At 46.2% G+C, this 14,395-nt stretch overlaps 1 long non-coding RNA gene across 4 annotated transcripts in view; it reads right to left on the minus strand.

Annotated features, from left to right (window-relative positions):
* LOC110258332 (uncharacterized) overlaps positions 1-14,395 on the minus strand; it is a 156,812-nt gene that overhangs the window by 49,903 nt on the left and 92,514 nt on the right. Inside the window, exon 5 of one of the 4 annotated variants that reach the window (XR_014811413.1) lies at positions 10,198-12,058. The exons of the other annotated variants lie outside the window; for them this stretch is intronic. This is a non-coding gene — a long non-coding RNA (uncharacterized LOC110258332). Of the gene's footprint in view, positions 1-10,197; positions 12,059-14,395 lie in introns of those variants that run through there. 4 annotated transcript variants of the gene reach the window in all.

Below are 14,395 nucleotides of genomic sequence, written 5' to 3' on the forward strand. Positions count from 1 at the left end.
GCCCTCGTTTGTGTAGGAATTTAACCGTCGTTCCTATGGAAAAGGGAAGGCAAAGAAGGAGCGATATTAATCTGGCCAGAAATTCGGTCTCCACCTCGAAGCTCTGAAAGCCTGAGTTTCCTCATCGCTAAACGAGGGGTCATAAAAGTACGTGACTCACACGGTTATGAAATGGCAATGAAATGAGCCAAGACCCATAAATCACTTCACAGTTCCTGGTACATCATGAGTATTGAGTAAATGTTACTACTGTTACTGCCGTGGTATTGGCGGTGACGGCCATGACCACACAGGAAAGATTTTTTAATCCACTTTGGGGATTAAAGGTATCGGTTATAGGCAATCTAATGGACTCAGTTTCCGCGTGAGTGTGGACAGCTGCATACATTCAAATAATTCGGTAGAGAATGCTTCTCTCATCCCCAAAGCTCCCTGCCATCGGCCCTCAGCCTAGACGGAGTCATATACCACCACCCACGCAGAAGAAATTCACTTCCGTTTCTCCCAACTCAATCTTTATGCTTCTGTTTTAGACATTTAACTGACACACGTCCTAAACCCCAAAATACATGGTGACAATTTTCTTCATTGTTTTCCTAAAGCATCACAGACTTACAATAGTGCGCCAATTTCTGCCGTACGGTCATGTGACCCGGTCATATAAATGAACACATTCCTTTTCTCATATTATCTTCCAGCTTGGTCTAGCCCAAGAGACTGGGTATAGTGCCTGCACTGTATCTCATTGCTTCTCCATCCTAACAGTTTGCACCTATGCACCCCCCGCTCCCCATCCATCCCTCTCTCCTCCCCCTTGGCAACCACAAGTCTGTTCTCTATGTCTGCGAGTCTGTACATGGTGACAACTTCTGTTCAAACAGCCAGCTCTCCTTTAAAGAGATGGAAATGCTAAGAAAATGTCTCCAGGGTTCGCCCATGTCCTTAACCGAGTCTGGTGTCCTCCTTCATTGGTGATGACCCCCTATTTCATCTGGAATCACTGTTTTCTTTGCGCCTGCAGGGCCAGTTTTCGGATGAGAAATTCTTTTGGATTCTGTAGGTCTGACACCCACTTTGCTATTGAAAAATATTTTCCCTGCATGCAGAATGCGAGACTGAGAATACATTCTTGCAGGACATTTAAGATGTTAAAGATGCTGTCTCGCGTGGTTTCCAAGGAGAAATCTGCTGCCCCCTTATCTTTGTTCCTCCATACGAAACGGGCCTTTCCCCTCTGGTTCCTCACAGCACCGTCTCCTCATTGGTTCTGACCGACTTGACTGCCACGGATTTCCATATGGTTTTCATCACATTTCTTATCCTGAGGGTTCGTGGAGCTGCTTGGGTCCACAGGCTGATAATTTTCATAGAACTTGGAAAAGGGGGGGGGTGGCTTTACTTCTCTCTATGCCTTTCCTATCCCCCTCCTTTCTTGTTTTCAGAGTCTCCTGTTCCACTTATATTAGGCCACTTGGAATTTTCCCACAGATCAGTGATGCTCTGTTCTATTTTTTTTTCCTCTGTGTGTTTCCTTGTGGATAGTTTCTCTTGCTATCTTCAGTTCCTTAATCTTTTCTTCTGCCATGTCTAATCTCCCATGAATCCCATCCAGGGTACTCTTCCCCTCACACATTGTAGCATTCATCTCTATAAATTTCACTCAGGCAATGTTCACACGTTTCAGGTCTCTCCTTAACATTTTAGGAACAAAATACAGTTATAGTAACATTTTAATGTCCTTATGTGCTAAATCTAACATAGGTGTTGTCTCCGGATCAATGTTCTTTTTCGTTATGTCTCTTTAGGCTCTTTTACTGTAGACGATAGCCCCTCCACTTTATTTTTCATGTCTTTGGCTTTTTTTTTAACTCAATGAACTTTATTGCATTTATAGTTGTACATTGATCATCACATGCCAATTTTATAGCATTTCCATCCCAAACCCCCAGCTCATCCCCCCACCCCAACCCATCTCCTTTGGAAGCCATCAGTTTTTCGAAGTCTATGAGTCTGTATCTGATCTGCAAAGAAGTTCATTGCGTCTGTGATAGCACAGGAATGACGTTGGGGTCTCACTGTCTGACTGACCTCACTTAGCATGATCGTTTCTAGGTCCACCCACGTTGCTAAAAATGCCGGTATTTCATCCTTTTTAATGGCTGAGTAATGTTCCATTGTGTGTATGTACCACATCTTCTTGATCCACTCCTCTGCTGACGGGCACTTAGGTTGTTTCCATGTCTTGGCTATTGTATACAGTGCTGCAATGAACACTGGAGTATTTGTGTCTTTTCCAGCCATGGTTTTCTCTGGATAGACGCCCAGGAGTGGGATTGCTGGAGCAAATGGTAGTTCTATTTTTAGTTTTCTGAGGAATCCCCATACTGTTTTCCACAGTGGTTGCACCAACTTAACATTCCCATCCTCTCTCAGGGTTCCCTTTCTCCACACCCTCATCAGCATTTCTTGTTTGCAGACTTTTTGATGATGGCCATTCTGGCCGGTGGAAGGTGGTACCTCAGAGTGGTTTTGATTTGTATTTCTCTAATAATGAGTGATGTTCAACATCTTTTCATGTGTTTTTTGGCCATCTGTATGTCTTCTTTGGAGAATTGTCTGTTTAAATCTTCTGCCCATTTTTTGATGGGGTTGTTTGTTTTTTTGGTACTGAGCTGCAAGAGGTGTTTATAGACTTTGGAGATTAATCCCTTGTCAGTTGCTTCATTTGCAACTATTTTCTCCCATTCTGTGGGTTGTCTTTTCGTTTTGTTTAGGGTTTCCTTTGCTGTGCAGAAACTTTTAAGTTAAATCAGGTCCCATTTGTTTATTTTGGTTGGCTGGTTGACTGATGATTCTCATATGGGTCATATTTTTGTGCTTCTTTACAGGTCTGGTCATCTGGAACTGGATGCCAGACATTGCGAATTTTACCTTGTTGGGTGCTGGACTTTATTTCTATAAATATTCTTGCACTTTCTTGGCATAAGTTGAGGATGACATTAAGTTACTTGGGAAAAGTTGATTCTTTCAGGTCTTGTTTTCATGATTTATTAGGTGGGTCTGGAACAGAACTCAGTCTAAGTCTACTTATTCCCCACTCCTGAGGCAAGACCTTCCGGAGAACTCTACCAGTGCCCGTGAGTTATGAGTTTTTCCAGTCCGGCTGATGGGAACAGGCACTATTCCTGGTCCTGTGTGCGTGCCTTCCAGATGTGTTTTTCCCAACTTCAGGAAATTTCCTCACATGCGTGTGCTGACTGGGCTGTGCTGAGCACTCCTAGAGGAACGTCTGCGTTTCTCCGGACTTCACCACGTGTCGTTCTCTGCCCCACAAACCTCAGCTACCTTGGTCTCCCCAGACGCTCGGCTCCTTGTCCTCAACTCAGCCAAGGCAGCCAGGCTCTGTCTGTCTTCCACTTCCCTGTGCAGCAGCGCTGAAATGTCAAGGCAGTAAGTGACCTGGACCATCCTAAGGCTCCCTCACTCACTTGCCCTTTCTCAGGGATCCGTGTCCTCTGCTGTGTGACACCCAGGGCCCTGCAAGCTGTTTTTGAATATCTCTTGTCTGGTCTTTATTTTTTAGTGTTTTGGTTGTTTCAGGCATGAGGATAAATCCAGCCCCTGGGACTCTTGTGTGGAAGCAGAAATATCAAAAGAAATCTTTATATCCACTTTGGGGAATTAAAGGTATAATTTACATACAGCAAAATAAGCCCATTTCAAGGTGCCAGATATGTTCTCCCAATGTTAAAGAGATTTGCCTCCAAATGACTGAGTTTTTAGAATACTTTCTATATTCTACATACAAGATTTTGTAAGACATGTATGATGAATATTTTCTCCCATTTTTGTCTTTCCCTTTTATTTTAATGGCATATTCTGAACAGCTTCTGACAAATTCCAAATTGATTTTTATAAATTTTGATTTGTGTCTAGGTGGTCCAGCTAAGAAAATTCGGCTTACTCCAGGGTCACAAGATTTTTCCAATGTTTTCTTCAGATTTTAGGTATAGGTTTTTTTGCCTGTGTCATGAGACAAGAGTCCAGTTTCATAACCTCCCATGGATACGCAGTTGTTTCGCACCACTTGTTGAAAAGCTTCTCCCTTCCCCACTGAAATTTGGTACTTTGATCAAAATTCAACTGACCACCTGTGCCTGGACTACTTCCAGACCCCTACTCTGTTCCACTGATCTACAGGTCTGTCCTCACACCAAGACTACACTACCTTAATTCCTGCAGTGTCACAGCAGGGCTTAAAATCGAGCGGCTCAAGCCCTTCAGCGTTACTCTTCTTATACAAAATGCTCCGGCCATTCTAGGTCCTGCGAATCTCCACGCAAGTTTTAGACTCAGATGTCAATATCAACCAAAACACGAACACACTAGGGGTTTAACTGTGACGGCACTTGGATCCATAAGCCAGTCTGGGGATAGGAGACATCTTCACATTTCGCAGTCTTCCAATCCATAGGCAGAGCTGTCTCTTCATTTGCTTAACTCTTCTTTAATTTTGCTCAAAAATGTAATTTAAAATTACGAAAATGTATTGTACTGCAATTGAATGTATTGTAATGGCATTTGTCCCTAATTAGTCCAAGTTTTTCAAAAGCTACAATAAATTACCTACCAGTGTACAGTGATATTACAGCTAACCTAAAATCCTGGTTAGCTCACTTATTTAATTCTAGTGAATTTAAAAAATAGGTTCTTTAGCTTTTCTTCTTACGCAGTCACCTGTGAATAATGATGGTTTTATTTCATCTATCTGTGTGCCTTTCGTTTCTTTGTATTGCCCTTATTACACTGGCTATGACATCCAATAAAATGTTGCATTAAAAAAGGAGCAAGAGTGGACCTCTTTGCCTTGTTCCTCATTTAAGGAGGAAAGTATTTAGTATGACGGTAGCTGTAGGTTTTTCAAAAATGCTCTTTATCAGATTGAAGAAATTTCCTCCCATTCCTAGTTTAATGAGTGTTTTTAATCATAAATGAGTATTGAATTTGGTCAAATACTTTTTTCTAAAACTACTGAGATGACCACATGGTTTTTCTCTCTTGTTCTGCAAATACGGTAAATTACCTTCACTTTTTTAATGTTAAGCCAACCTTACAATCCCAGCAGATCACAGTGCATTGTCGATCTATTATATTGTCAGATGTGATTTGATAATATTTTGTCACGGGCTTTTGCTTCTAAGTGTACGAGGGATATTGGTCTGTAGTTTCCCTACAAACACACCTTCTGGGTTTGTACTGGGCCTAATGCTGGCCTTACCAAGTGAGTTTAGAAGTTTTTCCCTCTTCTTTTCTGAAAGAATTTGTGTAGGATTAAGATCATCACTTAAATATTTGCTGTAATTCACCTGGGAGGCCATCAGAATTGGAATGTCTGTGGGAAAGTGTTATTACAAATCCAGTTAAAGTAGTAGTATAGAGTTATTCAGCTGTTTTCTTCTTAAATCAGTGTTGGTTAATCCTGTCCTTCAAGACAAATGTCCATTTCATTTAAACTGTAGAAACATGTCTGTTTCACTTAAATTTGTATGGCCTGCGGTTGTTCACTGTATTGCCTTGTTATCCTTTCAATGTCTGTAGGATTGGTAGTGATTTCCCCTCTTTTGCTCCCAGTGTTAGTAATTTGTGCTCTTACTCTTCTTTTTTTAGGTCTTACTAAACATTTATTAATTGCACTGATCTTTTCAAAGAACCAGCTTTTGATTACATGAATTTTCTCTATTGTTTTTTCCTCATTCCCTTTTCATTTATTTCTGCTTTTAATTATTTTCTTTTTTCTACTTATTTTAACTTCAATTTGCTCTCTTTCCCTCTAGCTTAAGGTGGGAATTGATTGAGGATCTTTCTTCTCTTCTAATATAAACATTTAAAGTGCTACGTGTTCCCCCTAATCAGAGCTTTAGCTGCATGTCACATCTTATAATACACTGTGGTCAGATTTTTTTCATTCAGTACAAAAAAAAAAAACTGTCATTGTCCCTGAGATATTTTTTGTCCCTTGGCTTATTCAGAAGTGTGAACTGTGTTTCAAATTCTGATGTTTCAGAGATTTTGAAGATTTCATTCTGTTCCTAATTTATAATATAATCTCCAAACCCCAGCACTCCAGGCCCAACATGACCAAACCCCACCCAACCTGTGGCTCATCTGCCACCACATCTCCATCACCCAAAGCAGGTCAATCTCGTTTCCCTAAACAAACCATGTGCTGTCACACTGCTTCTCAGAGTCACCTCTATTGGGCCCCTTGTAACTTCTCTGCTCTCTAGAGAACTCAGGAGTTCCTCCCACGCCTCCAAGACGGACCACAAGCAACCAGCACACGGGCCAGCTCAGCGCTCCTTCACTGCTGCACTGACTCATGAAGATTGGTTTGCCATCTGTCTCGAGGAGAATGTGTGTTGTACGAAGGCAGAAATCAGGTCTTCCCAATGCAGAGCCTCAGCCCCCAGCTGGGCAGGAAGCAGGTGCTGGGTGATCGTGGGAGGAAAGGGGGTGAAAGGAGGCCCTGTGGATCGAATGTCTGCCTCTCTGCAAATCCATACATTCAGGCCCTAATCTCCAATGTGATGGTTTCTGGAGGTGGGCTTTGGGGAGAGAATCAGGTTTAGATGAGGTCATGAGGGTGGACCTTCATGATGGGAGTGGTGCCCTTGGAAGGAGATGACGCGACCAGAGCTCTCTCTCCATCATGTGAGGACACAGCAAGAAGGTGGTCGTCTGCAAACCAGGAAGCGGATCCTCACCAGACATCAGCTCTTCCGACCCCTTGATCTTAGACGTCCAGCCTCCAGAACTGCAAGAAGTAAAGGTGTGTTGCTAAGCCCTCGGTCCATGCTGTTTTTCTCTATCAACCCGAAGTGACACAAGACAGGAAGAAAACGCCATTCCGTGCATGGGGCCGCCAACCCGCCAGGAGACAGGAGGTGGAGTGCATCTGCGTGTACAAGTCCAAGATTCTCCATGGCAACCAACAGCCCGTGGGCGCACCTCCTCTCGCGCCCAAGGTCATCAGAATTGACTGCGGCCCGTCAGTTACAAGACTGGGTTCACACAGACGATTTGTCTCCCTTCCCCGTGGGCTTGGTCCTCATTCTCCTGGGCAGGAGTCCTCAGGCTGGGTGGCTCAGAAATCCCTGCTCTCAGAAACTTGGAATGAATCCAAGAGCAGAGCAGGCAACCATTGGCAGCATCAGAGACCACGCTCTGAATCGAGACATGGCATTAAAAAAAAGCATAGCCAGAAAAAAATTATACAATACATGGGAATTAGTCCAAAAAACGGGCTATGGTCTCTGTACCATGGGAGCCAAGGTACAGCACAAACCTGGGAAAAAGTAAATCCATCCATCGCAGGCACTGAAATGAGCGAAAAAGTAAACCCATATTTGCTAAGAGACTTCAGTTGTCCCTTTGAACAAACATCTTCTAGTAAAAAAATGATATTAGTCTCCCATCCCACTCTTCCTTGTTTGAAGGGCTAGCCTTATCTTTGAATAACAAAAATCTTAAATCCATAAATGATTTAAATGCTGCTGTGATAAGACTGATAAAATAATCGAACTCCTGAGGGAGGCAGAGGCTTCCTTCTGGGCCCCTTTAGCGAGGAATTCCCCACCAGGCTTTGTCCACAGAGACCTGGTTTGGTGAGAGGAAACAGGGAGGATTTTCCAAATGTCAGAAGATCCACAAACACGGAATTTCTGCCTTAGAAGGAAACTTGGAAAGAAAACCGTCCCCATCTTTCACTGTAAAGTCAGAGGACGCAGAGATGGAGGGATGCTTAACAAATGTGTGCTGACAAGGACAGCCTTCTTGGACATGGTACCAATGACACTATGAGTCACTGCATCGGTCCTTGAGCTCACTGGGACCCTGTGGAACTGTCCTCATCTCAACGGCTCCCCTTAAAAGGGGGAGCATTCCCAAATCCCATCTGGCTGAAATGTGGCGTAGGATGTCTTGCCATCCGGCCGCCCCTGAAACAGGAAAGAACTTTCTAGAAGGATGTCGATAGCCAAAGACCTTGGCCCAGGGAGGACATGTTCTAAGTGGAAAGAAGAGCTCCTGTCTGCTTTTTCAGCTCTCATGTGGTTTCAGGAGACATTCTGTATTGTTTTAACATGTTTTTTGAATGTGTGTAAGAGAGAAAACTTGCATAACCCTTTGGACTGGTTCCCTAAGGAAAGAAGAAACCTGCAATGTCAACTTGCAGCTAATAAAGAGCAGACACATCGTTAGGAAGAGGCTGCCCTTCACGGCCGGATGTGGATGGCGACGGCCAAGCAGCAGACTGGCTGTTTGCTCTAGGAGCGAGGCGCTGGTCTCCCCAGTAAACCATGGGAACTTTTTGAGAACCAGCTTCAACTGTTTTGACTTTAAGAGCATCCACTGACTACCAGGAAGAGTTATGCCTCAGGTGAGCCAAACCAGGATTTTCCACAAAATATGTTTAACGCTCTTCACTGAAGTCTCAGCCTACACTGTGCTATTTTTGCAACTTCTTGTGAGTCTTAAACTTCAGCAAAATTTTGAAATTGTATACAAGAAGACTGGTTATGTTATTCCTATCTTTCAACTATGGACTTCAAGTACCATGGGAGGTAGTGGGCTTGCCAGAGTCCACTGCCCCTGGGTAGCAGTCAGGATAAGCTTGCTCAAGCTGCAGAAAAACAATCCCCGATCTCAGGGACTTTTTTCTTTTTTTTCTTTTTACAGCTGCACCCTCGGCATATGGAAGTTCCCAACCCAGGGGTCGAATTGGAGCTGCAGCTGCTGGCCTACGCCACAGCCATGGCAACACTGGATCCAAGCCATATCTGCAACCCACGCCGCAGCTTGTAGCAACACTGGATCCTTAATTCACGGAGCAAGGCCAGGGGTGGATCTGCGTCCTCACAGACACAATGTTGGATCCTTAACCCACCGAGCCACAGCGGGAACTCCCCCCATCTCAGTGACTTGTGACACCACCTATTCATTTTCCCTCATCCTACGTGGCCACCACTGGTGGGCTGGGCGCTCTGCGCTGAGTCAGTGTCATCAGGGATGACCCTCGACTGAGAGGGCAGTCCCCCAGGGGAGCACTGCGGGGCTTCACAACAGAGAAGGGGCGTGGTCTGCGGCGCCCCGACTCTTTGTGCCGCCACCTGGAAATGACGGGTGTCTGCCGGACTCACAGTCCATTTGGCACAGCCGCACAGCCACCTAAGGGACAGTGGGCAGAGAAAGCCCAGCCTACACGTGCCGAGAGAGGGAGAGAGCAGAACCTCACAAGAGACGCGGGTGTCTTTGAGCCGAAATGGGACCCACGTCCGCTTTATCACACCACCTATGTCCTTTCCTCCAGACTATGCACACTCTGCAGCCACACTACTGTTTTTATTTAAAGATTTAAATATGATGCACTTCAGCCTCTCTCTTTTTTTCTTCCTTTGTCTTTTCTTTTTTTTTTTTTTTTTATTTGCAGCCACTTTGGAGCAGCAGCTGTCAGCCTACGCCACAGCCACAGATCTGAGCAGCATCTGCAGCCTACGCTGCTTGTGGTAATACTGAATCCTTAACCCACCGAGTGAGGCCGGGGATCGAACCCACATCTTCGCGAACCCTATGTTGGGTTTTTAACCCACTAAACCACAGCAGGAACTTCCAGTCTCTCTTTTAAAAGTTAAAAGGTGGAGGCATAAAACCTAAGCATCTCTTAAACTACACCTGACTTCATAGCACAACTACTCAGAGACGAGATGGCACATCACATACCAAGTATTCAGTTAGATTTGAATATCGGCTAAACAATTAAAATTTTTCAGCATGAGTATGTCCCAAATATTGCATGGGGCCTACTTATACTAAAAAATTATTATTGCTGGAGTTCCCATAGTGCCTCAGTGGAAACAAATCTGACTAGTATCCATGAGGACGCAGGTTCGATCCCTGGCCTCACTCAGTGGGTTAAGGATCCCGGTGTCGCCGTGAGCTGTGGTGCAGGCCAAAGATGCGATTCAAGTCCCTCATTGCTGTAGCTGTCACTATGGTGCAGGTGTAGCTCCGATTCAACCCCTAGCCTGGGAACCTCCCTATGCCGCAGGTGTGGCCCTAAAAAGATAAAAAAAAAAAAACAAACATTATTATTGCTTACCTGAAATTCAAATTTAACTCAGGCATTCTCCTGGGGGAGGGTTTTATTTTTATTTTGTTTGTTTTGCTTTTTTGCTAAATCTGTCAACTCTGCCTCCAAAGGTGGAGCCATCATCCCATCAAACAATGCCTAAAAGGTGAGTATTGAAAAATTAAAGTAATGGAAAAATATATAAGGTCAAGGGAGCACTAATACCCGAAAGAGTGCCAGAAATTGTTCCCCGGATGGCACTGCAAACTCGGAAGACCTGTGGGGATGATGTGTGTGCCTGCAACAATTTTCTCACCACAAACCCTCAAAGGGCGCTTGTGTGCGGGGTCCCCCGAGCCCGTCTCCCCATACAGTGGGGCTTCCATGGATCCCCCTTCTGCATCACGTGGCCTTTCAGAACCAGAGTTGGGCCCAGCTTTATTTGACTCTCATTCCCAACAACCAGCACATCACCTGGTACTGTTACCGAGCCAAAGTTGGGTCCTCTCACCCCCCCATGCACTAAAGCCAACCTACTGGCATGTGGTTGCGGCGAGGGAAAGGGCACCATTTACTGCCGACACCAAGCAAGGAGTCCGGGCAGCAAGTGCTCCTAAAACGCCAACTCCCTGATGGCTTTCACGCCTGGGGTGGGGGGCGGTGCTGCGTGGGTGATCAGCCCGAGGACATTCTTCTGATGGGTTGGTAGTAAGGTCATGGGGGGGCCGACCTTCTGGTTCCAGCGGGTCCGGGGTGTACGTGCCGGAGGGCAGCGTACAGTTAACTTCCCCCACCTGGTGGGGGTTTCAGCCTCTGCAAAACAGCTCGAGGAAATGGCTCAGAATATTATCTACAGCCCCCGACGAGGAACGCAAGGCCCTGGAGTTTGTTGAATGGCTTTTGTCTTGCTTGACTATTGTCCTTTCTTTCTGCATTTCTCACTTCTCTGATTAAATGCATTCTTTGGAAGGAGGTGAGGGCCCAGGAGGCTAAAGTTTTTCTACAGACACGAGGCAGGTGGAGGACATGGGCGGGGAGGGGCCTGTCCCAGGAAGGACCCCTAAGGACCTGCTCGGTTGCAGCACAGTGGACACAGTGGAACTGGAGGGGAGGGGAGAGGAGGGGAGGGAGGCACCCCACACACTGAGCTTGCCGGGGGTGAACCCGCACGTGAGACGGCGATGCCGCCACAGTGGTGTTGGCGTGGAGCGAATCCAATTAAACATTTTCCAGACGGGCCCGATGGAGTATATACACTCTTCTCACTTATTTTCACTTTCTTACCACCTTCCTGGTGTTTTTTGGTGCTGCTTAAAATTGATTTAGCGAAACCAAAAAAACAAAAAAACAGACATTACAGGGCTGAGTATAATGAAATGAGGAGGATTGCAACTGAGGCTGACACTTACTCTGGAGTTAATTCTGTTGTGCCTAATTATCTTGCTGCTGTGCCATCCAGCCTTCCCCCGACCAGCACCAGCCTCGGGAGGGAACACGTTTTCTAATTGCAGAGCAGCGCAAGGCGGCATCTTAAAGATATGATGAGTAATCCTTTGCACCCTAATTTCTCTGCCATGTCCCCGAATGCCTCTAAGCACGTAGAAGAAAAACTTCAGAGCCCAGCTTTGGCTCCGAGATTTGGGAGAAATCTGTGACTCTGCCTCCCATTGGGCATCGCCATAAATACCAGTCAACACGCTTTGTCCACTGGGAAAGGACGGCCCGTCTCAGAGGAATTGCTGAAAACTGGGCTGAGATGAGATGAACCGTCTCAGGATGAATTATCTCCAAAATTCCCACCGCAGATAAAACGCGCCCGGATCTGAAGCAGCCTTGAGCGACTCGCAGCTTCGGGCTGCGCTTGGATGGGCCAAGGCCTCGAGCCAGTTAGTTCAGGTTTTTACAAATTTTCCTCTGTGCCTATGCTGTTTTCTGTAATTAGAAGAAAATTTTTTTCAAACACTCCAAAACTCCTCTAAACTTCAAAATTATACCCTGCAGTCAAGTTTGCAACAAAAGTGGGACTTCTCTGGTTTACCTTCATCGTAATTGGGTTTGGGAAAATGTGGTTTGCAGCCACAGCAAAGAAAAATTGCCTTCAGCGCTCTAGCTGTCTTTGGTGAAATGTTATTTTTCACCGAATACGTGTTTCCACGAAATGTTCTCAGCTGGGAGAGTCGGCCAGCTGAGATCCGCGTTTCAACACACGCAGGCCGAGAGTGAATTCTTAGGCCCCTCCACTCTGGGTCCTGAGAACGATCTGGTCCTTCTGTTACAAGGACCAGCAGACATGGCCCGAAGAGCAAATAAAGGAAAGAGTGAGGTCTTTTTTTCCCAAGAGAGTAGAAGACGAGCAGAGGATGTAAGGGCGAAAGATGAGAACTCTGTGCTACAGGCACATGTGGGCACCAAGGAAAGAGACGAGGAATTGAATCCGAGACGAAAACCAGACTGGGTAAGAGCAAAAACAGAGGTGGGATATTCAGAAGAAGCGCCGATACGTTCGTACCCCGCCTCTTCCTCCAACATCAGTAAATCCAGAATTTCCTATCCCTGGATTGAAAAGTGGTTCAAAATGGAGAGGAGTTATGGAAAGATGAAGAGACCAGCTTTTTGCAATCCTGACGTAAATCTCGGTGCTGCAAACCCACTGTGGCTGCCACGCTGGGATAAACGGGGCAGCTCCCAAGCCGGAGAACAACGGCGCCGAGACGCCAATGCCCGCCCTCCAGCACCCGGACCCCACGGCACGGACACGTCCCTCCGGGTGGGCACCAAGCACCCGCGATGGGGGCGCACAGCAGAGAAGGGGGTTCTGCAGGGCTTTTGAGCCAAGGGAGGTGCCTGGACCCAAGCTGTGATCTGCACAAATAATCTAGTCACGTGCATCCGGACGTGCCTCCCGCAGCAGCCCCAGTGGGTAAAACCAAGCAGCCAGACCGCCTCTGCCCCACTGGAGGGGCCTCAGACCCTGCGGGTCCACAGGACACCTGTCGCCACAGGACGACAGCCCCGCAGACCCCCCGGACTCGGGGCCGGCCTTCCCGTTCTGGGGATGACAGATTGGGCCCGAAGAGGACCAGGGAACCATGTGCCAGGCGCCCTCCCAGGCCACGCAGGCCTCCTAGCAGGAGGGAAGAAAGGCCGGGAGAGTGGAGAGGCGCGTGCCAGGGAGGAGGGCCGCCGAGGGAGTGGGAAAGATGGAGCCTGGGAGATTCTTGCGATGGGTCCATCCAGGCACCCGAGAGGGGACATTCCCGGCTGTCCCGAATCACAAGGAAAGGGGAGGAGAACAGGCGAACGCACTCTCCGCTCTGCTCTCCTACCAACACATTGTATTTAAACTATCAAAGGTTTTAGCCAATCTGCAGAAAATAAATTCTTCTCACAGGGGTGGAAGCTGGCTCCCTCTCCTAGCAGAAGGCCCATGGCTCCCACAGAAAACGTAGGCTAGCTTTCTGCAGCTTCCCTGCCCTTCACCCTATATCTGGAATTTACATAATCACTGGCAAATAAAATGATAAAAGCATCCTCTTTCATAATGGGCATATCGTTACTATTATTATTCTTAAGGCAAATTATCTTCTGATTATAGAGATTAGTCAAAACCACGATTCTGTTGATTATGAGGCGGGGACTGTTTTTTTTCTTTTTAAACCAGGAGAAGAGCTGTTGTTTCCATGTTAGAAAATTACATAAAATGCACTTGGGAAATAAAGTTTCTGAAAGTCATTTAATTATCAGTTCTCTTGGAAGAATTCCAGCTTTTCACTTGCCTGTCTAGTCAGATATTGCACTTGATAAACTTTTTTTTTTTTTTTTATAAACTGCAGATCCACCTCTTCCTTGGCAAAGTAGCTTCAAGAGTTCCCGTCATGGCTCAGTGGTTAACGAACCCAACTAGGATCCATGAGGACGTGGGCTCTCTCTCTGGCCTTGCTCAGTGGGTTAAGGATCCAGCGCTGCCATGACGTGTGGTGTAGGTCACAGACAAGGCTCAGATCCTGCACTGCTGTGACTGTGGTGTAGGCGGGCAGCTGTAGCTCCGATTGAACCCCTCACCTGGGAACTCTCATATGCCGCAGTCTCGGTCCTGAAAAGACAAAAAACAAAAAAAAGAAGAAAAGTATCTCCAATTTTTCAAAAATCTTACAACAGAATGCCGGCAACATTTCCTGCCAAGGGTCTATGCGTGTTTATTGGGGGGGTTTCTCCACCATGTGAGAACCACATGCCTGGAAAGGAACGATACTTGAGCACAATGGCTTT

The sequence above is a fragment of the Sus scrofa genome, chromosome 7 (genome assembly GCF_054392235.1).
Source record: "Sus scrofa isolate SSC_HxYL_T2T_F1_AM1 chromosome 7, Sscrofa_HxYL_maternal_Yorkshire_Landrace_v2.0, whole genome shotgun sequence".
Classification (NCBI taxonomy): domain Eukaryota; kingdom Metazoa; phylum Chordata; class Mammalia; order Artiodactyla; family Suidae; genus Sus; species Sus scrofa.